This window comes from Nannobrachium achirus (assembly GCF_963921795.1).
Source record: "Nannobrachium achirus genome assembly, chromosome: 19".
NCBI lineage: Eukaryota > Metazoa > Chordata > Actinopteri > Myctophiformes > Myctophidae > Nannobrachium > Nannobrachium achirus.
The window spans coordinates 37,736,401-37,761,856 of NC_137826.1; the positions used below are offsets into that span (position 1 = coordinate 37,736,401).

General features: G+C 42.3%; 1 long non-coding RNA gene across 1 annotated transcript in view; it reads right to left on the reverse strand.

Annotated features, from left to right (window-relative positions):
* The window catches only part of LOC308304221, a 34,991-nt gene extending 17,728 nt beyond the window's left edge, over positions 1-17,263 (reverse strand). The window contains exons 1-2 of the long non-coding RNA XR_013963046.1: positions 17,129-17,263; positions 16,667-16,767 (exon numbers count right to left, since the gene is read on the reverse strand). This is a non-coding gene — a long non-coding RNA (uncharacterized lncRNA). The remainder of the gene's footprint in view (positions 1-16,666; positions 16,768-17,128) is intronic.
* Positions 17,264-25,456: the final 8,193 nt, after the last annotated feature.

Here is a 25,456-nt window from a genome sequence, read left to right on the forward strand (position 1 = left end):
TGCGACGGAACTCACTATGCGACGGATCTCACTATATAAATAATGAAGATAACATAGTGTTCTCGCCTTTCAGGCGAGCCCACAATTAGCGTACTTTGCCTTGAAGCCTTAGCATTCTAGATATTCCATAATTATGCTTCAGTAGACAACCTTTCAGTATGAGCTGAGGTCAGCTGTCAGGGCTCTCACCGACACCAACCTCTGGCAGCACATCACCCCACCCTCATCCACCAGCACTTACACTAGCTTCCAGTTACATTCCTCATCAGTCCTCCTCCTCAGCTACAAATCTCTCCATCTCTCCCTCACAGAACTTGCGGTCCTCAGACAGGGGTTTCCTATCCACCCCCGCATCGGCTGGTTAACGTTTGGCAACAGAGCTTTCGGTGTGGCAGTCCCCGCCCTCTGGAACACTCTCCAGACAGAGATTTGCAAATGCTGCCCAGACACATTTAAGTCAGCCATGAAAAAGTGAGAAAGAAAAAGTGTTTTGTTTGTTTGTTTTTTGGTTGTTTTGGGTGTCAAGTATCCTTGAGTCACTTGAAAGGTAATAGAGGTATTATATTATGTTAAACAACTGTTATTGAGTATATGAATACGTTTATAGCCCTTTTGGATTATTCCTTTTTACAGGACATGCAGAGCATCTAAGGCAGGACAGGTGAGAACATGTTAATGTCTATCTATATAGCGTGTCCCTGCTGCGGTGAGTTCAGGTCACGCTGAAGTATATCAAAGCAAGCGTGGTGAAGTACAGTATGAAACTTGTCTTTAGGGCCTGTTTTGACAGTTGTGAGAATTGGGGAGACAGCCAAGAACTGAATCAGACAGCTGGCGTGGAAGTACTTTATATAAAAACTAGACGATAGGGAGAGGTTTCTGTTAACGGCTTCCCCGGCCGCGGGTGTCCCTATTCTGGGCATGTCATTATTGTCTTTTTTATAATTTTTATCCCACGATTTTGCAACCCATTTTCACCCAGTGCCAATTGCCTATGTAATCCTAGGCTCTGCTCTTCCTCTGCCGCGCCTGGGGAGACAATGGACTGACCTCATGCTTCCTTCAATGCATGAGTAGTCCAAGTTGTTTCTTTTCACCTGACGGGGGATTTCCCCAGGATGGACGTAGCGCGTGGAAGGAACACGTTATTCCAACCAGTTCCTTTCCCCTCCATCAAGCGCCCCGGCTGACCAGGGGGAGGCATTATTGAGACCAGGATTACTGCATGTTTTTGTGAGGGTATCAACCCTAGGAGACACGGGGAGAACATGCAAACTCCACACAGAAAGGCCCTATCGCCGATCCCACTTAGGGTGTGGGCGCTGATGACGCGGAGGGAGAAACACGCCCCCAGCACCCACAGCGTCCCCCGGCGGGAATCGAACCCAGGACCTTCTAGCTGTGAGGCGAAGCGCTAACCACTGTGCCACCGTGCCCCCGGCATGTCATTATTGTCATGGTCACCTGTTTTTTCTGCGTACGGCCGTGTGTGTGCACAGGCTAGATCGGCCTACCACTTCTAACTAGTTCAATCCTAGTGAAACTATTCTTTAGTGTATTGTAGTTTTTCTCTTGTGCCCCAGAATCCATACCCACCAGCTCTTGCCTGCCTGCCTGTTGCTTTGCTGTGTGTGCCAGCTAGCTCACCACATCCCCTGCAAGCATCTACAGCATCTACAATATTGTGCTCGCTACTTGTGTTTCGAGATTCTAAATGGAAGAAATCATTATTGGTAGTATATTAGTTACACATTGGTACAATATCCCATGCACCTCTACACATCATTTTCATTATAAATAGGCATGGTTCAAAATATATTCATTACATAGGAAAGATTGACATAGTCTTGCGATATAACTAATTATTCCTTGGGTTCTAAGCTTTCCATTTTATTCCCAAATTTCCCATTAATACATCCATCTCCAATGAACTGGTTTGAAGTCCAAAATATGCCCGCACGCACGCACACACGCACACGCACACACTATTGACGCAGATCATTTCCATGTAGGAACCTTGCCAATAGGACATGAGCCACTCAACCAGGATCATATCAAATATCAAATAGGATCATATCAAAGGACAGGAACTTGTTTCCTACAGAGGATCGCCCCGATGGTCAATTTCAACACACTGAAGACCATAGCTGGTGCAATAATCCAGCCCCTCTTTGACTACGGAGTCCACGTATTGTATCGTGACGCCCCACAAGCCCTAAAAACCAAACTCCAAACAGCCCAAAACAAACTAATTAGGGTCCTGCTTAACCTTCCCTATCAGACTCACCTCACCGCTACTCACCAGTTAAGAGTGGGGTGGCTCAGAGTAGATGATAGAGTACAGCAACTTGCAATGGGCCTGGTGTTCAAGATACACTACACCACTAAGATACCCATGTACCTGGCAAAATACTTTATAAACGTTAAGGACGTCCACAATTACAACACCAGAGGCAGCGCCACAGATCATGTTCAACCGAGAGTCACCTCAAAGAAAGGGTCAAACTCGTTCTTCTGCTCTACCACAAAAATGTTGAATGCCCTACCAAAGGTCTTAAAGGATTGTGGATCACTAGCATCCTTTAAAATCGCCCTGAAAAAACACTTACAGGCAGCAGCCGTTCGCAACTGGTAAAACAAACCTAGCCCAGGCCTACCCTCCCCTGCCCCTTCTTTGTATAACTTACTGTTTGTATAAACTTACTGTTTTTTTTGTTCTTTCTTTTTTTTTACTGACTATATCTACTGCATAGTACTGTGTTCTATTCGTCTGTCATTCAATGTTATATGAGATACTTAAATGGTTTCCTGTGGAAATAAGCTTAGTCTTTTCTAGGATCTCCTTTTAGTAGACCTTGTACCAGTGAACTGTACCGTCATGAAACTGTACCTTTTCCTATGCAAACTCCTAATAAAGTCTTCAATCAATCAATCAATCAGGACAGGCCTCATGCTGTTCTGCAGTGTCATCGGTTAGGTGATAGGGATCTGGCCTTGTGCAAGCACACAATAACCCAGTGGCTCTCAAACCTTTCATGCCAAGGACCCCAAAAATGTATTTATATTTAGCCGCAGAAACCCTTCAGAATAAATGGTTTTGCCATGGACCCCCCAGTCCCCCAGATTTATTTGAAAATAGACTCTCTACAAGCTCACAACGCGTCACAATGTGGTGTTTTGTGAGCTTGTAGATCGTCTATTTTCAAATAGCCAGTGTACAAAAGGGATAAAGTGGTTAAACCGATTTTGAAGCTATGTGAACAGTGAACACATTTTGCTGTGGACCCCCTGGAATCCCCCAAAGACCTCCAGGGGTCACAGAACTAACTTTGAGAACCACATTGAATTTTAGATGTCATTTTGCGGCAGGGGCAGAGGAAACCCCAAAAAGCCTAAAGACAAGCCTAGCAGCTTACTTTGTCTTAACATCTTCTTCTTATGTTTAGACAAGGTAGGTATGCATTGTTTTTATGAATAGTTGGAAGAGTCTTTACTTGAAATTTACGGAAGTATTGAGTTCTAAACAAAATCATTCATCCAGCAGCTTAAAAACCAGGAACACAAAAAGGCTTGACATACAGCAGACAGACAACGCGTTTTCCAACTACTCGAGTTTTTCCTCAGAGTCCTTTAGGGGCTGAGCTTTCTGGAAGAGGGTATGTGTGTGTGTGTGAGTCTGTCTGTGATGAGCAACAAAATGTCTTGTGCATGCTGCCAGAGGCCAAGGAAGCAACACCCCAAATTGTATGTTTACATTCTTCTGCATTTCACTAGTCCCTGAATGGCATGGTCCCTGTATGGAACTCCAACCTCCCCCGACAAATCAAACTCAGCTTCTTCTATGCAACAGTAGAGTCTGTTCTCCTATATGGCAGTGAATGATGGACTCTGGCTGAAGCCAACTCTGCAGAACGGGTGCTACACCAGAATGTTACACATAGTGCTCAGCCAGCCAGCAAACTGGTGCTGTGGTAACCAACACATGGGCACCGTCACAAGGACGTCCCTCACTGACATATGTAGATGTACTCAAGAAAGACACAGGAGCCGCAAAGCACCAATGAGCTGACTGGATGTATGGGGAACCGGAAGCGAAGATGGAAGGGTCGTCTGGGGACGATCTAGAGAGAGTCCCTGGATGGGTGCCAATGCTACACCAGAATGTTATGTGCAACACCAAACATCAACCAGAATGAGCAGGTCACCGACAAGCATCTGTATGGGGGGGCAATGAAGGGTGAGTGGGAAGATAGCAACCAGGAGGATGAGGACGACTGGGTCGCTGCCAAAAACACAGGGGTAGCTCCTCCCGGTCGCCAAACTAGAACTGTTGGACTAGAACAGTTCTAGTCCAACAGTTGGACTAGAACTATAAAGTTACTCTATATAAATTACTCTATAAAGTTACTCTATATAAATTACTCTATAAAGTTACTCTATATATATTACTCTATTAAGTTGGGAGAGAACTATAGTGTGTTGCCAGGCAACCAACCACACTAATTAGCAGATGCAATTAGACACATTTAGCTTATCCAGAGTGACTTAAAGGAGTAGTTCAACCCCAAAATGACTTTTTTCCTATTGATTACTCATGCCATGGAGACTTGAGTTCAATAATATTTTTTTTGTTGCATTCTTAAGAAATTTACACCCATTGATTCCGGATGGGGACCCAAATCCATTCGGGTCCCCATCCGGAATGAATGGGGGTAAATTTACTATAATCACATTTTTATTTTCAGGAATGCAACTAAACTAAATAAATAAAATTTGAATTGAACTCAAGTCTCCATGGTATGAATGATCAATAGAAAAAAAGTCATTTTGGGGGTGAACTACTCCTTTAAAATAAGCATAGGCGCTCCACACCGACCTATGTGGACGTGCAAAAAAAAGAAAAAGATGCACCTGCAGAAGTACCTCTGAGCTAGCCAGATGACCTAGAGATATTCCCTAACCCTAATAACATGACCGATCTAACCCCTGACCCTGACAGAGACGAATTGCAATGGTTTTAACATTTCCAGAACGTTTCGGAGCGTACTGTACGCGACTGTTCTACTGTAGTTGTTCAATGATTTGCCTTTACCTGCTTAGCCATGATTAATATTGATCAAGGTATTTGGTCAAACATCTTGTCGAAGTTTTATTCACTCTTAAAGGGGCACTCCACCACTTTTCAACCTATGTTCATATAATTGGTCCTCACTCAAAAATAGTAAATAAATATTATTATTATTATTTTTTTTCTCAGAGGAGGATTGTGGGCAGGTCAGAAACCCATCGTCTTGTGACATCATCGATTGCCAATCCAGCTTATAGAAACTGCAGGCTTTCTATTCCTGAAAAGTTGCAATTTTAAAGTGGAAGCCATTGCTCTCGCAATAATAAAAATCTAAAAATATTTTTCAAAAATATTGATTAATTGTTTTGGGGGGAAAATTATGATGTCACAAGACGATGGATTCTGAACTTCCCACAGCTCTCCTAGGAGACTTGGACTGAGTAGAAAAAAATTGTGATATTTTATCATGAACATTAGTGAGGACCTATTATAGGAAGACAGGTTGAAAAGTGGTGAACTACTCCTTTAACTTGCTTTACTATATCTGTATTATGTTCTAAGTTCTACTTACTTACTACACGCATTGTTTATACACTGTATTTTGACAACGAGGGACTTGTAGATTAAGCATTTCATTGACAGCAATAATTAAGGTGCTGTTGTTTCTGTACATTTCACCATGCAATAAACGTGATTTGATTTATTTGATCAATTATAACATTCTCAGCGTGAAGACACTTGAGCGTCTCTGCCCAGCAGCGCATCCTGTGAACCACAATACACCCTTCCTCTTCCCCACCAACAACACTTTCAGAAGCAATGGTTGGGGTTCGCACTTCATGACAGGAAGTTACACAAGATCACAAGGCTGCGTCTTCTTCGCACACATGGTCTATGGCCGTGGCATTCAAACATTTTGCGCCCAAATTCACACTAAAGGGCGAGTCAAAGTCTCAAGGCAACAACCGTGCAGAACAGCCTCTGCAACACACATTTTCACTCTTATCACTCTATAAATGTTAATATTTCTTTACTAATGCCAAATAAAAAGTTTAAAATAATTGTATATATATATATTTGTGAATTTCAATTTAGTATAGAATTTACTTCTGTATTGGGAAGAATAGGCTATGTACATGTTTTGAAATAATAATGTGTGGTTGTCACAGAATCGCAGGGCATACCAGGACAGTGTACCTCTGCATACCGTTTGAGAAAAGTCTCAAATGTCTCGTAGCACACCAGTTCCTGCAACTAGCTAGGTCTTGTTTGAGACGTTGTGGCTGAATGTACTGTGTATTTTTAGGCTGTGTTGTTTATGACATGAATTATATGTTAGAACAATACGAATGCGTTCATGTGCAGGGTTAAACCTTTGGGCCTGAAGGGTAAACATTAAACAACCAGCACCATATCAACACCTGTACACCTCCTGTTGTCACACTCATCTGTGCATAATTACGCAAAAGTATTTGATATGACCACTGGGTGTTTCTAGGCAGCCGATAGGCGGTCGCCTGGGGCGCCAATAAACAGGTGGCCAGGGTGACTACAACCGCCACTTGATATGTCAATGCAGAGAGACGATTAAACCTGTTCTGCACGCACGCACGCACGCGCGCGCACACACACACACACACACACACACACACACACACACACACACACACACACACACACACACACACACACACACACACACACACACACACACACACACACACACACACACACACACACACACACACACACACACACACACAAGAAGATGTCATGGTAGCTCTGCACACGCTTCTGAATGTGTAGTTACATTTTTAACCACTTGAACACTAGTAGTATCCCTATTCTGCAGCAAACATTCAGTAAAAGTAACAGATCTACATGCTCATGACGCATCACAACGTAACACAATGTTGTGAGCTTGTAGATTGGCTATTTTCGGCAAATAGGTTTGGTGAAGGGGGAAGAGCAGACTAAGAACAGAGTGAAAGGTCAAGTTTTTTAAGTATTGACGGTTCAAGGGGTTAAATATCTGAACACACAAATTGACATGAATCCCAAAATACACAGGTGATTGTTCTGTCAAACAATGAAACTATATGGAATCTATGAACAGGTAGTGGGGGTCTCTGCTTCATCTCTCTCTCAGCTAAGGGGTCCTTGGCCTGAAAACGTTGAAGCAAGGACTACACTTCCCATAATGCAACCGAAAATGACGTCATCCCCAAATTCTCTGCTCCGTCCACTTTTAGAAAAATGCATATATCTCAGATTATTTTCCCAGATTGCGTCCTTCCTCGGTCAAACCAAGCCCTTTTCTACGGACCATAACTAAAGCATGGATGATCGCGGTTATTCTTTTCAGGGGCAGAGGCTACCAAATGAATTAATGAATACCTGGCAGTCAATGTATTTACATTGAACACAACCGACGGTTACAGGCTTGTTCCTGCTCATTTATCAATACACACCATCTGTTGTCAACAAGCCATAAACAGTGGGCAGCCGTGGCACTCATGCATGGGAAACACAAGGTGTGTGCAGGTCAAAAAAGCTGAGTCAAAAGTCAAAAATTAGTCAAAAGTCAAAAATAAAAAGGTAAACCTTAAGCTTTATTAATCCTGCAGAGGAAATTCAGTTTCAGCTTCGCCCAGCTGATGGCTGCTCTGGAGGGGGAGCTGTTGGGGGATAAAGCCTGTATCAGAGTCGGCACCGCGGTGGATAGAGTGCGGTGTAGTCTTTTTGAGCGTTAACGTTGTAGTTTTATGACTCAAAAAGACTACACTGCACTACACCGCGGTGGATAGCCTTCCACTGCGGTGCCGACTCTGATACAGGCTTAAGGGTCCTGCTCAGGGACTCTCACCATGTATACTGGGTGTATGAACGTGTAACCAGAGAACACCTGACAGCCACTCCACCCACTAAGCTACACTCGATCCAAGTATAGTATCATTACGTAGTCAAGCATTTAACGTCATTTCCCTTTTTTACATTTATTCATTGTTTTACTGTTTTATAATATAGTCTTGACATCTTGTCACCTATTATGGCAGTACTTCAAAAGCTGATGATTTTCTTTCTCTCTTTTTCGGCCTTTCCCAAATGTATTTGGCTTTAATGACTATTTTATTACGGTTAGGGTTGTGTGTGTTACACACGGTAGCATGGTGCCATGGGTACGACGAGACAGAAGGAGATAATGGACTTGGACTGGTATAACCGGAGTTTGTTTACAGTATGTGGGGACAGTTGATAAGCAGGTTGTGCGGATGGGTAGTTGTGTGGGCATGTCTGTGTTGGCACAGTGTGTGTGTGCATGCCAGGGGCGTCAATTGGGTATGGCAGGGAGGGGTATGCAGCTGCCATACCCTGGGTCCAGGGGGGGAAATAAAAGTTATAAATAAATATAAATCCATGAATGTCTCGTTGTCTATCTGTGCTGGTTATTATGTTGTTAAATTACAGTAAAATAACTACAAATGCAAAATGTAACAAAATGGTCACTTTAACAAGGCATTATAATTATATTCTCCACACTTTTATTCTCCCCATTTTGACAAAATGGTATATTTCCAGGTTCCGCAGGTCAGCTGCACAGGTGCAATGCATTATTGTTAATTGTGGCATTTTTACTAACATGCCAAGTTTAGCTGCACTTGAACAACCGTTCCAGGGTGCCATATCCAGCCCAAGAAACCGTAGAAACCTGTGTAAAAAACAGACAAAACTCATTTTTTTCAGACATTGTGAAAATAGCCGATCTACATGCTCACAACGCCTCGCAGCGCGAGGCGTTGTGAGCATGTAGATCAGCAATTTTCACAATAGAACCGTGTTATACAAAATGTAATGCCTCTTTTCCATGAGGACTCCCATCTTTGCCATACCCTAGCCTTTGCTGAACTGACGCCACTGGTGCATGTGTGCGTGCGTGTGTGTGCGAGAAAGAGAGGAGGAGAGAGAGAGAGGTGCGGAAAGATATAGCCTAGAGAGAAGGGGAGGGAGAGTGTGTCTCTAGCTCAGCTGGTTTACTGGAAAAGGTACAGGCCTCTCTTGCGTGCCGGTGTCGTCGTGCAGGAAGAATAGCAGATCTACAAGCTCACAGCGCACTGCATGGTGACGCCTTAGTGGGCTTCCAGATCTGCTATTTCCAGTGTGTGACACACCGTCTGGATGTCATTGTTCTTCAATGAAAAGACAGAAGTGCAGGTGAGGACAGGAACACCCTATACCACAGGCCCTAAAGGAGTGTAAATCCTTCAGAACGCTTTGCAACATGACGTGTAGTGAGCTTCTAGATCAGCTATTGTCCAAATTTTGTTGTACGATAAAGTAGGCTACCCTGGGTAACTGTAACTGATACGTTACCCTTTGCCAATGTATTAGCATAAATAAATAAAATTACATCAAAGGAAATGCTTCAAGCACCGGAGAGCTTCGCGTGTTCAACAGTTACGCAATTCCATACTTTTGCGCTCCAGTCTTTTATTTATTTATTTTTTAATAATCTTTATCACATTTATCGATTTTGCAAACCATTTTCACCCAGTGCCAGTTGCCTGTAATCCTGGGCTCTGCTCTCCCTCTGCCGCGCCTGGGGAGACAACGGACTGACCTCATGCTTCCTTCAACACATGAGTAGTCCAAGTTGTTTCTTTTCACCTGACAGGGGGGATTTCCCCGGGAGGGACGTAGCGCGTGGAAGGAACACGTTATTCCAACCAGTTCCTTTCCCCTCCATCAAGTGCCGCGGCTGGCCAGGGGGAGGCATTATTGAGACCAGGATTTCTGCATGTTTTTGTGAGGGTATCAACCTTAGGAGACACGGGGAGAACATGCAAACTCCACACAGAAAGGCCCTATCGCCGACCCCACCTAGGGTGTGGGCGCTGATGACGCGGAGGGAGAAACACGCCCCAAGCACACACAGCGTCCCCCGGAGGGAATCAAACCCAGGACCTTCTAGCTGTGAGGCGAAGCGCTAACCACTGCGCCACCGTACCCCCATTTTGCGCACCAGTCTTAACCAAAAGGTTCCTCGAGCTCTGCAGCTGTCAGGAAATTCCTTGCAGAAGGAAAAAGAGTTATTGTCATTGAGTGCTCTACACATGGCCTTATGCTATAAGCAACTGTAGTAAATAATCAGCCAGAGAGCAAATAGGGGATGAGGTATGTGGGAGGAGGAGGGGACGGAGGTTGATTGAGGGTCTCTGGACACCAACCGGGGGGCTGCAGAGATCTACCGGCCCGCTGACAAAGAACATGCACGATGTGATGTAACACTGGCGTGCGTCAGTGTGGCCAGATTGTGCGAGAGAAATAAGCAACCAGGTCTATGAAAACAAGTCCAAAAGAAGCGCTTTAGCTTGAGCACTTTAAACCTATAGCAAATCTACAAGCTGAGCTTGTAGATTTGCAACTTTCCCCAAAAAACTGAAAAAGGTGAAAAATCGGAACACAAATTTGAACACGAAACTTGCACGAATCTCCCCTTCTCTCTCTAGGCTATATCTTTCTGCACCTCTTTCTCTCTCTCCTCCCCTCTTAAATGCAACCTACCGTACGTTATCTGAGCAAGCATATTCCAAGTGCACTGAACAGTGCTTTGAGAATAGCACTGAAGAGAGCGGCCTCAGCCAAACTGTAACTCTGTTGAGAGGGTGGGATGGGGGGAGGGGGGAGGGTGGGGGTGGGGGGTATATTTGCAGCAGGAAACAACTGACAGGAAATACAACTTCGGACGGCAGTTGTCGACAGTGCTGAATACCAGGGGTGTACTGTACTAACATTAAAAAAAAGAGGCAGGCAATACAATTACCACTTAAGCCCTATTACATGGGCAATCAGCATCTTCAACGTAGACACATGTAACATGTAGGCTAATCTCTCTCTCTCTCTCTGTGTGTGTGTGTGTGTGTGTGTGTGTGTGTGTGTGTGTGTGTGTGTGTGTGTGTGTGTGTGTGTGTGTGTGTGTGTGTGTGTGTGTGTCATCCAGGTGGCACAATTTGGGTCAGGTAATTTTAGGAGAAAATGGGGAAAAAAATTAAGAAATAAATCTAAACTTTCAGGAGAAAATAGATGATCTACAAGTCCCACAGCGCATCGCATTCCGACACGACGTAGGGCTTGTCGATCGGCTCATCCAGGAACAATTGTGAGGTTTTAAGTGCTTAACGGCTCTGTGTGTGTGTGTGTGTGTGTGATAGATATTATAGATTCAGCCCTATATACAGTATATATTTCAGCCATTTGAAAATAGCCGATCTACAAGCTCACACGATGCATTGTGAGCTTGTAGATCTGCTATTTGAATTTTCTTTATACATTTCATACATTTGAAAACTTGTGAAAGGGGACATTCTGCATAATGAGTACTTTCTACTTCTTGAACATTTTGATACCAATACATTTGTACTTTTACTCAAGTACGTTTTTAATATACCGGACTTTTACTTGTCAGAGTATTTCCACATTGCAGTATTGATACTTTTACTCAAGTACTTTTCCCACAACTGCTGCCATTCCCTGGAACCCCCACTAAATGGCACCCCATACTGAACACTGCTCTAATAAATTGTTGCCATTAGGCCCAATGCTAAAGTACAACACAAACCCTATCACACAATGAATCCAGGGCAAAATTGGTAAAAAAAAACAAAAAGAAAAAAGTTCAAGAGCCTAGATAAAGAAAATCAAGCCATAGATTTAATTATCTATCTTTTATTTAGTTTTTTTAGTAACTAGCTCATTCAACTAGCTCATTTCACAACCCCTTCTAAACTGTGTGTGAACTTGAGACAAGCCCAATAAAAGTGCATAAACACCCCAATAAAAATGCCACAGTGGAGTAAAGAGTCATTGTTTATCTCTGTGTCACTGGGGTAACTACAGTATGATCTGCATAGCTTCTAATTCTTTGAAACCACGTGACTGTGAAGAACATGGCTGCTGTATCCGTCTCTGACCAGCAGGTGGTGCTGCTGCTGATTAGAGCAGAAGCCAGGGCATTTACAAGAAACCGAAACCCTTTTGGATTTAGGAATTCACTCCCTATGGCACTTTTCTTTTTTCTTTTTTTTATAATGTGATCGTCTTCTCCCAGAGTCTCAGCCAAGTGACCCTTCAAACTGTCAGTAGCTGCAAGCCAGTAACTAACAGCTTGGAAGCTGCTGTTGCTAAAATATACACCGACTCCTGCCAAAGATCACAATGCTTTGTTTTCCTTAGACAAACTATTTTGTACTCTCACAGCCGTTCAGCGTTCACAGGCAACCGAATGATGACTTCCCAAACAGAATATTTTACTTTTAGGATGACTTATGCAATAAAGGGGAGAGAATCATTCTCTCATAATGCACTGTGTATACATTTATTTTATCCTTATTACACTTGTGCTACTGTATGACAGGGCTATATACTGTATTACAGCAAGCTGCAGCTGGGCTATTCATGTAGCTTGCTGAGAGTAGCTATACTGTGTGTATTAAGATAAGTTGTGTGAGTGTCTGTTTTTTTGCACTTATGATCAGGATTTTTTGCATCATGTCACCACTTTCTGTACATGGCTATACACTTAAAAAAATAAAAAAATAAAATAAAGAATGATTTGCTGTTTTGTTTTTAATACCACCTAAACTGTTGAAAGTACACTATGAAAACAAATCATTAAAGCCAAGGCAAATGATTTATTCTGAGTGCGGCCCGCTTTATTTTCATAGATTTTCTGCCATTAGCAGGAGTTTCAGACACATAGTCTGAAAGTCTTGCACGCCCCCAAGACAGGAAATATACAGTTTAGAGCCAGGTTTCACAATGAGTCATTCTTCTCATTCACACACACACACACACACACACACACACACACACACACACACACACACACACACACACACACACACACACACACACACACACACACACACACACACACACACACACACACACAGGCTAAGATGCATACATGATAACAAGCATGATAACAAGCATGAATTACGTCCTGTAAAATGTAAACGTCTACACATGAAAAAGTAACAAATTACCAACCTATACAAACAGTTCAAACCAAAGGGGTTCTTTATTCTGGTCAATGTTTGAGTTTTACATTCTCACTCAAACACTGTTATCGTCTTTAGGTTATTTGACACTAAAGGTTTAGTTAATATTCATCAGTTTTCTTTACAGGTTATGCTTCACACGCAACGGACAGACAAAAAAGGAACTTTTATCAGAGAGAAAATGAGGGGAAAAAAAGGTTGACTGTCACTCCGCCTCAGTACTGCTCTAGTTTAAAGCTCATAACCACACAACATTAAATCGTCGTTGTCGGGTGGAAACCTTGCATGTCCAAAACCGTTTGTTTTGTATTTATCACTTTTAAAATGATCTAAACTAGTGAAAACAGCCGATCTACAATCACACAACGCCTCGCACCGCGGTGCGTCGTGTGCTTGACTTGTACTGTAGATCAGCTGTTTTCACTACTTTTGAGTGATGGCCTTGTGTGATGAAGCAGTGCTTTACTTTGCGAAAACATTTACACATTTGAAACTTGGAGATACAAGGTTTCTCTTGTTTTTGTAGTCACTAAACAACAAAAACCTTCATGGGTGATCATTGAGCTCTGAGTGTGTGTAACCAAACGTTCACACTTCACTGTGTGACTTTCATCTCTCCAGATGCACGGCACGCATAGGCTAATGTTGTATCATTGACATGAAAGCTCATAATCTGACAAACAGCTTCAGTGACTCAGGACATTGTCGCGCTCGTCTTCGCACGCCAAAGGATCAAGCACATCAATCAAACTTCTGGCACTCATACAATCTCTTCATGGTTGTTACGCAACACAACAGTGTATGTAGGGCTTAAACGCTTACACAGCAACTTTCACATGGCAAATGTAGCAGGGGTCCCCCTCCACACAAAAGCTCTTCACCGTGTTACAATATTAGGAGCTTGTAGATCGGCTATTTTAGCCTACTGTTCGCCCCCCACAATTGGGTTCATGTTCTTAAACTTATAGGCTGTATCAGTGGTTCTCAAAGTGGGGTCTGGGGACCCTCAGGGGTCCTTGAGGGGCTTCCAGGGGGTCCCCAGCTAAATGATTAAAAGTTAGGAAATTAGAACATTTAGTTCCATCCACTTGGTTCCATTTGTACACTCACAGAGTCAAACTACTTCACTAGAGTGAGAGATGGCCTCGGGCATAACACCAGAGGGAGCTCCTCTCTGACCTTGTCTCCCCCCAAATTCAACTCAATCATGGGGGAAGATGCTTTCTACTCTGATACCAGCACAGTGAGGAATGCTCTTCCAACAGACATTAGAGTTCTTAATATATCTTTTTACTACTGCTTTTTTACTACTGCTACTACAGCTACTGGGGCTTTTATGGTTATGTAATGTATGTATTGCACATCTTAAGGGCCATTCACACTGAGCCATAAAAATATAGTTAAGAAGTCAAGTGGATGGCAGAGTTCACACCTACTATATAAATTAAAATAAAAAATACAATGGTGAACAATATAGTTATAGTTATCGTTATATATAGTGCTCATTGTGAATGGCGCTTTACTGATGAATCAATCAATCAACTGGGGGGAGACAGGTGTCATTTCCAGGCTCAATAATGTGCCCTGTAGTGCAGACTATGTAGCAAAGTAGGTCAAGGGCCGCCACACTGCCCTAATTAAGAATACCGGTTTCCTGTTTTGATGCAGGCTGCTACTCGCACGCACGCTTCTATTACAAGTTAGACGCTATGCAGTGTGCTGCGTGCATATGAATGTGACAGAATGTGATCAAAGTCAGATTGTAATAGGCCTAGCCTAGGTCTTTAAATTGAGAACATGCATGCTGTCCAGTGTCTTGAGTGGACCAAGGACAAGGAGGGAGGGGGGAGAGAGGGACGAAGAGAGAGAGAGAGAGAGAGAGAGAGAGAGAGAGAGAGAGAGAGAGAGGGAGAGGGAGAGACTGAAGGGCTAACCATACTGTCTCCGAACACCGAACTTTTTGCTAATTTGGGGTATGCTTTTCAGAAGTTGCGAGTGACCTCATTTTGTAGTTGAACCGGACCTTTCCGACAAAATGTTCGGTGGTCGGAGAGAGTAGGAACAGTCCTTAAGCAAGTTGTGGGTATGCAAGTATACAGTAACATAATTGTTACTTGCATGTCTTCAGGACAATGGGTGTCATATATATCCTTTAGTCAATCACACTGTAACCACAGCCACGACTAATCCTTTGTGCAATAGGCCTACTGTTAGGCTCTTGTGTTGTTTAGGCTATAGGCTTGCAGTTTATAAGTACCGGTAGGCTACATAAGAGTCATTGTGAACTGGATTCAGAATTCCATAGTTATAATTTAAATAAAGCGTGTTTGGCCATTAAGCCTGATTCTGAACATTCTTATTTGGCTTTTTGAAATATTCTGTTCAATGCAAACTAGAAGGGGAACCAGACCAGAGTGCTGCCTGAACTGCTGCAGTTTCCTTGATCAGGGGTGAGATTATTTAAATGTATGCTCTTGTCGCCATCTAGCGGCTCTATTGTGCAGTGGCGTAAAGTAAGTATATTTACCTAAGTACTGTTAGTATACAATTGTTACGTATTTTTACTGCAGTATTTCCAATTGTCTGTACTTTTACTTCTACTCCACTACATCTCAGAGGCAAATATTGTACTTACTCCGTACAATTATTTGAAAACTTTATTTACTAGATAATTTTTAGATTTATTATTATTACTATTATTATTATTAGATTATTATTACAAAATATACATTACCAACTTCAGCCCTATATACATTTCGGCCATTTGAAAATAACCAGTCTACAAGCTCACAATGCGTCGGGGTGGGACGCATTGTGAGCTTGTAGATCTGCTATTTTCAAATATTAAAGACTTGTGAAATGGGTAATTCTGCATATAATGACTAGCCTACTTTCTACAATTGTAGCCTAATTTTGTACTGAATTACAGACATTTAGGTTACACAGAGTAGACCTATTTCTGCATTGCAGTATTGATAGCCTACTTTTACTTAAATTAAGTAAAACATTTTATCCACCACTGCTAATATTGTGCCATTATCCCCCCTTTCTTTTTTTGCATGCACGCACGCACGCACGCGCATAAGAAAACGCAAAACATCTAAAAACTAGTCTATCTGCAATTGTTGAACAGTAGGCCTACAGTATGCAGTTGATTTGTTTCAAATTAAATATTTACAAAATGAAATGTATTATAGGCTAGTCACAATAATAACAGATCAAATCGTATACAAGAATAAAGATAACCAGCAAGTTTCTTTAGCCCCATAGGCCTACTGTATATTTAGCCTATTTTACCGATTCTTCTTCAGTGTAAAAAAATATTAGGGTAGACTGGGGTAAAATTCGTTGATTGATATGACAAAAAAAAACGTGGAAAAAAGGACAATCTAGATGACGCAATAAAACCGTTACGTAAACTGCTCAAATGTGTAGGCCTATAGCATATGTATATGATAATCCAATAAACCAAGTCTACGTTTATAAAAGTAGTCTATCCATAAACAAGATAAAACAATGTGAAATATTAAGATACACTTACCCTGCTAGATGTTCGGTAGGTCTGCTACTTTGCTGTGCCAATTTTAGGCCTGTTGATTCCCTTTCACTTTCACTTTGACATCAAGCAAAATAATAGCATCCCTGCAGGAAAGAAAAAAAACAAACACATGATGCAATATTCCAACACAATCCAACATATGATCATAGACTACTGACTATACTTTTTGCCAATCAAAGTATTTTACACGGTCAAATAGATTGTTTAGGCTATTCTGTTGGATAGAAAAAAATAGGCCATCACTTTCACTTTTCCAAGGCAGCAGTGTGAACTGAAAATGTCAACAGTCAAATGTGTCCAGATAACTGCATGCTATGTAGGCTACAGGATAAGTTGGGCTATATTATTACCATACTTACACTTTGCACTTCAGCATAAAATACGTACATTTGTGACAATTAAAAACATTTCCATTAGGCTATTTATTTGACGGTGTTAACTCACCTTAAATGATGTGCAGCCACTGCTAGGCCTACTGACGTATGTGATGTTCTTCAAAGTTCAAATTAAACATTAAAGCATCCACAAATAAAATAAAATAGATCCGTTAACGTTGTAAAGAACATCGTTTTGTCTCCATGAAGGATGGATGTCTAATCATTTTCTCCACAGTCTATAATGACTGATGTCTGTGTGCAACCAGCATAAGTCCCTCCCACCGGTTGGTCGGTCCCCTGCTGCAGGCAACAGCTAAACTGTACATTTAGCCTACTTATAGGCTATTGTACTTAAGTAGAAATATTTGTACTTTCTTATATTTTTACTTCTATTCCACTACATCTCAGAGGCAAATGTGTAGCTACTTTTACTTCACTACAAGTATTTGACAACTTTAGTTAATTTATAGATTTTGATTATTACATAATACACATTAACCACTTCACCCCTTTATACACTTTGGCCATTTGAAAATAGTAGATCTACAAGCTCACAATGCAAAGCATTGTGAGCTTGTTCATACATTTGAAAACTTGAAATGGGACATTCTGCACAATGATTGCTTTTACTTTTGGTACTTTAAGTACATTTTGATGCAGATACTTTTATACTTTTACTCAAGTAAATTATGAATTCCGGACTTTTACTTGAGTATTTCTACATTGCAGTATTGATACTTTTACTTAAAGTAAAACATGTACTTTTCCCACCACTGTTTATACCGGTGGTTTTCAACCTTTTATATTGTGTTCCTTTTCTACAATTCCATGCTGTACAGATGTTGGTACCATAGAAGATATAACAATTCCATGCTGTACTGATGTTGGTACCATAGGAGATATGCTGTATTGATGTTGGTACCATAGGAGAGATAAACATGCTGTATTGATGTTGGTACCATAGGAGAGATAACAATTCCATGCTGTATTGATGTTGGTACCATAGGAGAGATAAACATGCTGTATTGATGTTGGTACCATAGGAGAGATAAACATGCTGTATTGATGTTGGTACCATAGGAGAGATAAACATGCTGTATTGATGTTGGTACCATAGGAGAGATAACAATTCCATGCTGTATTGATGTTGGTACCATAGGAGAGATAAACATGCAGTATTGATGTTGGTACCATAGGAGAGATAAACATGCTGTATTGATGTTGGTACCATAGGAGAGATGCTGTATTGATGTTGGTACCATAGGAGAGATAAACATGCTGTATTGATGTTGGTACCATAGGAGAGATAAACATGCTGTATTGATGTTGGTACCATAGGAGAGATAAACATGCTGTATTGATGTTGGTACCATAGGAGAGATAAACATGCTGTATTGATGTTGGTACCATTGGAGAGATAAACATGCTGTATTGATGTTTGTTGGTACCATAGGAGAGATAAACATGCTGTATTGATGTTGGTACCATTGGAGAGATAACAATTCCATGCTGTATTGATGTTGGTACCATAGGAGAGATAACAGGCAAATGTTGATCAAATAGCAATTCCACTACATTCTCTATGTAGACTTCTTGTAAATGAAGTAATGCAGATGTTCAACAATAATTTAACTCTTGAGAGTTTTAACACGCTCAAGAGTTGAGTTCTGTAAGGTTCCGTTTGGTTACCAACTCTCCGTCATTTAGCAGGGGACCACCAGGAACTCCCTCCAGGACGGACCACTGGTTGAGAACCACTGTCCGGCAGTTGCTCAGGTGTAGAGAAACCGTCATTAGAACACGGAGGGTTCCTGAAGGGTTCCCAGTTCGAGTCCTTGAGCAAGACTCTGAACCCCTAGTTGCTCCCGGTGAGCAGGTTGGTGCCTTGCATGGTTTCCTCTGCCATCGGTGTATGAATGTGTGTGTGAATGGGTGAATGTAATGCACAATCTATGTAAAGCACCTTGGATAAAGGCTCTATATAAATGCACCATTTACCATTTGAAAACAGTTGAAAAGCCGGTAAAAAGATAATCAGTATTGGCTGGGTTATAGCATGGATCACATGGGCTATTCGCTGCTATTGCAGCCGTGCATGGTCATACAGTCACGTTACAGGGAGGATGGGGCTGAGCACACAGCCCTGGGGTGCACCAGTATTTAGGGTCATTGGATCAGATGTTATATTTCCCGTTCGCACCACCTGACAACGGCTCGATCCAGCTGCACATGGTCGGGTGCAGGCCTATAGGTCTCTGAGCTTAATGTCGAGTCTTGCAGGAACAATTGTGCTGAAGTCCACAACCTCTTATCCAGTGCATGAGGGTGGCGTGGAGAGCCATGGCCACTGCATCATCGGTAGATCTATTTTGCTGGTAGGCAAATTGCCATGGATCCAGCACAGAGCAGATATAATCTCTTACCAACCTCCAAAACACTTGCTGACGACTGGGGTTAGGGCAACAAGTCCCCAGTCATTGTGGCGTGATGTGTTAGCACACTTTGGGACTGGTACAATGGTGGACATTTTGAAGCCAGCTTAGGAGAGGGAGAGGTTAAAGATATCTACAAACACACCAGCCCATTGGTGTGCACAGACTTTGAGGACACGACCTGGTATGCCATCGGAGCCTGCCGCTTTACAGGTGTTCAATTGCATGAAGGCCTTACGCCAGGGTTCCCAAATTATTTTTCCCCAAGGGCCGAATTATTTCTAGGGTACCAAGCCGAGGGCCACAACATTGCAGGGGGCGTTCGTCATTTTAAAAATGATTTAAACTAGTGAAAACAGCCTCTGCTGTTTTCACTACTTTTGTGCGACGGCCTTGTATGATTTGCGAAAGAACGTACACATTTGGAGATAGGAGATTTCCACCCGACAACGACGATATACTAGTGTTGTTGCTGCTCTTATACCACTATTATTACTGGGGTTGGTGGGGGCCAGACAGTAGCCCCCCGCGGGCCGCAAATGGCCCGCGGGCCGCCTATTGGGGAACCCTGCCTTACGCACATCTGCCATCCAGATGGATAATGGGCTGGCCTCCTGTGGCGGTACAGGCTCTGGTGGTTTGGTGTTGGTGCTGTCTGTCTGTCTCTGTGCTTCTAGTTCGCCCTCTGAAGGCCGTTATTTCCCAGGGCCCTTGCCACACGCTCCTCGCATCCCCATTCTTGAACTGGTCTTCCAGCTTAGTCCTATATTCCCATTTAGCTTTCCTGATGGCTCTCTGGAGGTCAGCGCGGTCGTGGGTAGAACCCAGATTTCTGGATCTAAAGGAAGCATCTCGTGCATGCAACGCTGCACAGACTTGCTTTTGATCCAACACTTTTGCTTTGGATAGGTCCTTGTGTCATGGTACGTCGTCTTCTATGCACTTACTGATTAATCCAACGACGAGCCTGGGAACTTGTTGATATTATTCTCAGAGGCGTGTCGAAACATCTCCCAGTCTGTGTGTTAGAAACAGTCCTGAAGCATAGAATCGGAGTGCTCAGACCAGCCCAGCCGATGAGCACACTCTTTGCAAATATTTGCAGATGTCACTACTGTCTCATTTCACAATGTTCTGTCCTAGCCTATGTACATGGCCCCAATTGTCTCTGACAATAACATTTATTTTTGTACAACATTTTTATCGACTTTTGTAACCCATTTCTTCACCCAGTGTCAGTTGTCTAATGTAATCCTGGGCACTACACTCTCTCAACCTGGAGAGAGCAACGGACTCATGCTCATGCTTCCTTCTATGCATGAGGAGTCCAAGCCGCTTCTTTGCACCTGACAAGGGGGAGTTTCCCCGTTTGGACGTAGTGTATGGAAGGAACACATTATTCCAACCAGTTCCTTTTCCCTTCCATAAGGTGCCCCGGCTGACCAGGGGGAGATAGTATAGAGACCAGGATTACTGAAAGTGTTTTTGTGATGGTACCAACCGTAGTCTAGGACACAAAGAGAACAGACAGAATGGCCCTTTCGCCAATCCCACTAGGGTATGGGCACTGGTGATGCGGAGGAGAGAACACGCCCACAGCGTCCTCGGCGGGAATTGAACACAGATCTTGTGTGAGGCGACAGCTCCACCGAATGCGCCACTGTGCCACTGGACAATAACATTCCAGCTTGCCAATACAGTCTAATACAGTCACTTGTACTCCGTCTAGTTAGACACGGCAAAGACTCGACAAACAAGAAACACTGTGGACACTAAAGCCAAACATCTTAACCACTATCCTAAAGGATAATTCCCTTTGGATGGGGAGATTTTTATGATTTCAGGCCTCTCAGGCCACTCTGCTATAAAGACACTGTTGGTTTCGGTTGTGAAATAAATTCCATAGAATGAATCAATGCCTGGAGGCTGGACAAGGAGTGTGGGGGGATATGTTTTGGTCTGAATTTCCCCTTTAAGCTGAAGCTAGGTCATGCACAGATGCATATGGGTTAAGGAGCAACCACAGATGGGGATTGGGGAGAAGGTAGTGAGACATGCACACCAGGAGCCCCCTTGGCCCAAGGTGAGAGATTTAATGGAGGGAAATTTAAACAGAGAGAGAGACAGACAGACAGACAGACAGACAGACAGACAGACAGACAGACAGACAGACAGACAGACAGACAGACAGACAGACAGACAGACAGACAGACAGACAGACAGACAGACAGACAGACAGACAGACAGACAGACAGACAGACAGACAGACAGACAGACAGACAGACAGACAGACAGACAGACAGACAGACAGACAGACAGACAGACAGACAGACAGACAGACAGACAGACAGACAGACAGACAGACAGACAGACAGACACACACACACACACACACACACACACACACACACACACACACACACACACACACACACACACACACACACACACACACACACACACACACACACACACACACACACACACACACACACACACACACACACACACACAGAGAGAATCCATGTTGTAATGCCATTTGTCAGATGGTAAATGCAATGCCAAATGATGCCACAGGGTGGTGCCATCTGACATTGCATTTACCAACAGACTGACTATTAATAATGTGTGTCATAAACCAGAGGTTCTCCAGGACCAGGGGTCCTTGAGGGGGTTCCAGGGGGTCCCCAGCAAGGTTTGTTAATTTAGCATCAAAAATATGTTTAACCAATTCAATCTTATATTTGAAAATTGATTAAATTAATTGATTGAAGACTATTAGAAGTTTGCATAAGAAAGGGTACAGTGTCATGACAGTATAGTTCACTGGTAGGCCACATGGTCAGCTGAAAGGATTAACACCTCAAAAAAGCTTTTGGACATGTTTCAATTGGTGCTTGTAGATCTGGTGAGGGGAATTATAAATAATATGTACTCGAAATGTTTTAAGAACATCTTTCATGGAGGTCTCTGTCACCGTGACTTGAAACCGTTTGAGAGAACCACTGGCATACACCATTAGAATGGTTCAGGTCTGAATGCTTCACAGGGAGCATTCCCATTATGCTGTGGGGGGCTTTTCCCTAGCATGGCTTGGGCAAGGTCACTGTATAAGTTATTCTGAGTGATCAGCTTTATCCTATGATGTAAACACTTCCATCCTGATCCTGGAGGGGTCTCCTCTCTTCCAGGATGACATCCACAGGTCACAAGGGGTCACTGAATGGTTTGAGGAAAATGACGTGAATCAAATGCTTTGGTCTTCACAGTCACCAACCAGATATGAATGAATGCAATTAAACACCAATCAGAGATTGTTGACCGACGTGGTCAACAGTCAGTGCTTCAAATCAACAAATTAATTATTTGGTTGGTGTTCCATCCCTCCATTCCAGCCTTCCAGAGACTTGTAGAATATATGCCACAGTGCAACACTACTAAGTGTTGGGCTTTGTTGGTCAGAAGGGGCTCAGGAGGTAGAGCGTCCATCTTGGAATCCAAAGGTTCCAGGTTCTATGTACCAAAGTTTCCTTGAGCAAGACACTGAACCCCTAACTGCTCCCGATGAGCAGGTTGGTTTGATTGATTGATTGATTGAAGACTTTATTAGAAGTTTGCATAGGAAAAGGTACAGTTTCATGACGGTACAGTTCACTGGTACAAGGTCTACTAAAAGGAGATCCATGAAAAGACTAAGCTTATTTCCACAGGAAACCATTTAAGTATCTCATATAACATTGAATGACAGACGAATAGAACACAGTACTATGCAGTAGATATGTAAATAAAATAAAATGAGAGAACAAAAAAAGAAAAAGAAAACAGTAAGTCTAAACAAACACTAAGTATATACAAAGAAGGGGCAGGGGAGGGTAGGGTTGGGCTAGGTTAGTTTTGCGAACGGCTGCTGCCTGTAAGTGGTTTTTCAGGGCAATTTTAAAGGATGCTAGTGATCCACACTCCTTTATGGCCTTCGGCCTTTTGGTGCCTTGCATCATGGTTTCCTCCGCTGTGGGTGTGTGCGTGTGTGCGTGTGTGCGCGTGTGTGTGTGTGTGTGTGTGTGTGTGTAGTACAGCATAAAGCGCGTTGGAGAAAAGTGCTATAAATGCAGTCCATTTACTAAGTTTACACTTTAAGTTGTTTTTCTAAATTGCCACTCATGTATACTGTAGACTACATCCTGTAAGCCTATAATACTAGATAAATACTTGACAGACAACTAGGGGGTGCCTAGCAAATAAAAGTTGTTTTACAACTAGCCTAATGCTTCATGTTGACTCAGATTACTGCTCTCTCCCCTGTTGGAAAGAAGTGTTATACAATGCGATATGCAAGTCATATCTAGTGTCTAAGAACAAACGTCTCTTCAGATGGGAGCCTCATGGGACATAATCTGCTTCCTGTGTGTGTGTGTGTGTGTGTGTGTGTGTGTGTGTGTGTGTGTGTGTGTGTGTGTGTGTGTGTGTGTGTGTGTGTGTGTGTGTGTGTGCGTGCGTGCGCGTGCTTGCGCGCACATGCTATTTTACACAACAGACCTAATAGAACATCTTCAACCCAGCTGTAATGACCCATAGGTTATCTGGGGGTCAAGGACACTCATCATGGGAATGCTGAAGGTGTTTTGAGCATTTTGGTTCAGAACAAATCTACAGTAGGCCTGTATTGCTCAGTGGGTCTTATTCTGCCATTAGAACACAAGCACTGAAAAGGTTGTGCTATCAACTAGCATTGTGTTCTTATGACCGTTTTTCTTTTCTCTTCATAGTAGGCTATACTGTGTTTATCTGTTTGTCATTCAATGTTACACAAGTTAAAAAAAGGATCTAAATTTAAATAATTCTAGGCTTACTTGAGCTTATCCCTTTAGTTGACCTTGTGCCAGTGAACTGTCATGAAACTGTACCTTTCCTAAGCAAACTTCTAATAAATTATTCAATCAATCAATCAAGCCCAGGCTCATATAGTGTATATGTTTTGATTGATTGAATACTTTATTAGTAGATTTAACACTAAACAAGGCTCTAATTCGTTCTCCTGCTATACCACCAACATGTGGAACGCCCTTCCGCAAGCCTTAAAGGAGTGCAAATCCCTAGCCTCCTTCAAAATTGGAATGAAAAGTCACCTTCAGGCGGCTGCTACTCGAGACTTGTAAATAGCCTAAGCCCCCATGCTTCCACCACCCCTTTTTTTCTCCCCTTTTTCTGCTTTTGTACTTGATGTTATCCTTTTTCTGCTTTTGTAATTGATGTTATCCTATGTAAAGTACTATGTTCTATCTGTCTGTCTTTCAATGTTATTTGAGATACATAAAGTGGTTCCTGTGTAAATAAGCCGTAATAAAGCTTACTTTTAGTTGACCTTGTACCAGTGATTTGTGCTGTCATGAAATTGATACTTTTTTTCTACTGCAAACTGCTAATAAACTCTTCAATCAATCAATCAATCAGAAATGTAAACAGCATGAGGTACATTGAGGCTATAACGATAAGAAAAAAGTCCTGAGGACTTGTTTCCAGTGGTGGAAAAATTGGTCCTACAAAAAAAAAAAAAATCTTCAGTAAAAGTATCATTGTAGAAATAGTCTAAGTAAAGTAGGTTACAAGTTCGGTATTAAAAATGTAGGCTACTTCAGATAAGTACAAAGGTAAAAGTAGTCATTATTACGCAGTCCCATTTCACAAGTTTTCAAGAACATTTTGAAAATAGCAGATCTACAAACTCACAAAGTGTTGCATTGTGTCGCTTTGTGAGCTTTATAGCTTTATAGATTTATAGAGCCTACAAAGTGCTGAAGTTGTGCTATGCCAGCATTAACTTGAAAATAGGCCTAGCTAACAGTAATATAAGAACTAGGCTATTATTTTCTCACCTCAAATGGATTTAGGCTATATATTTTCTTTCATATTTATTTCCTTCCTCCTTATACAGATTCATCTGAAAACAATAGAATGGGCCTATT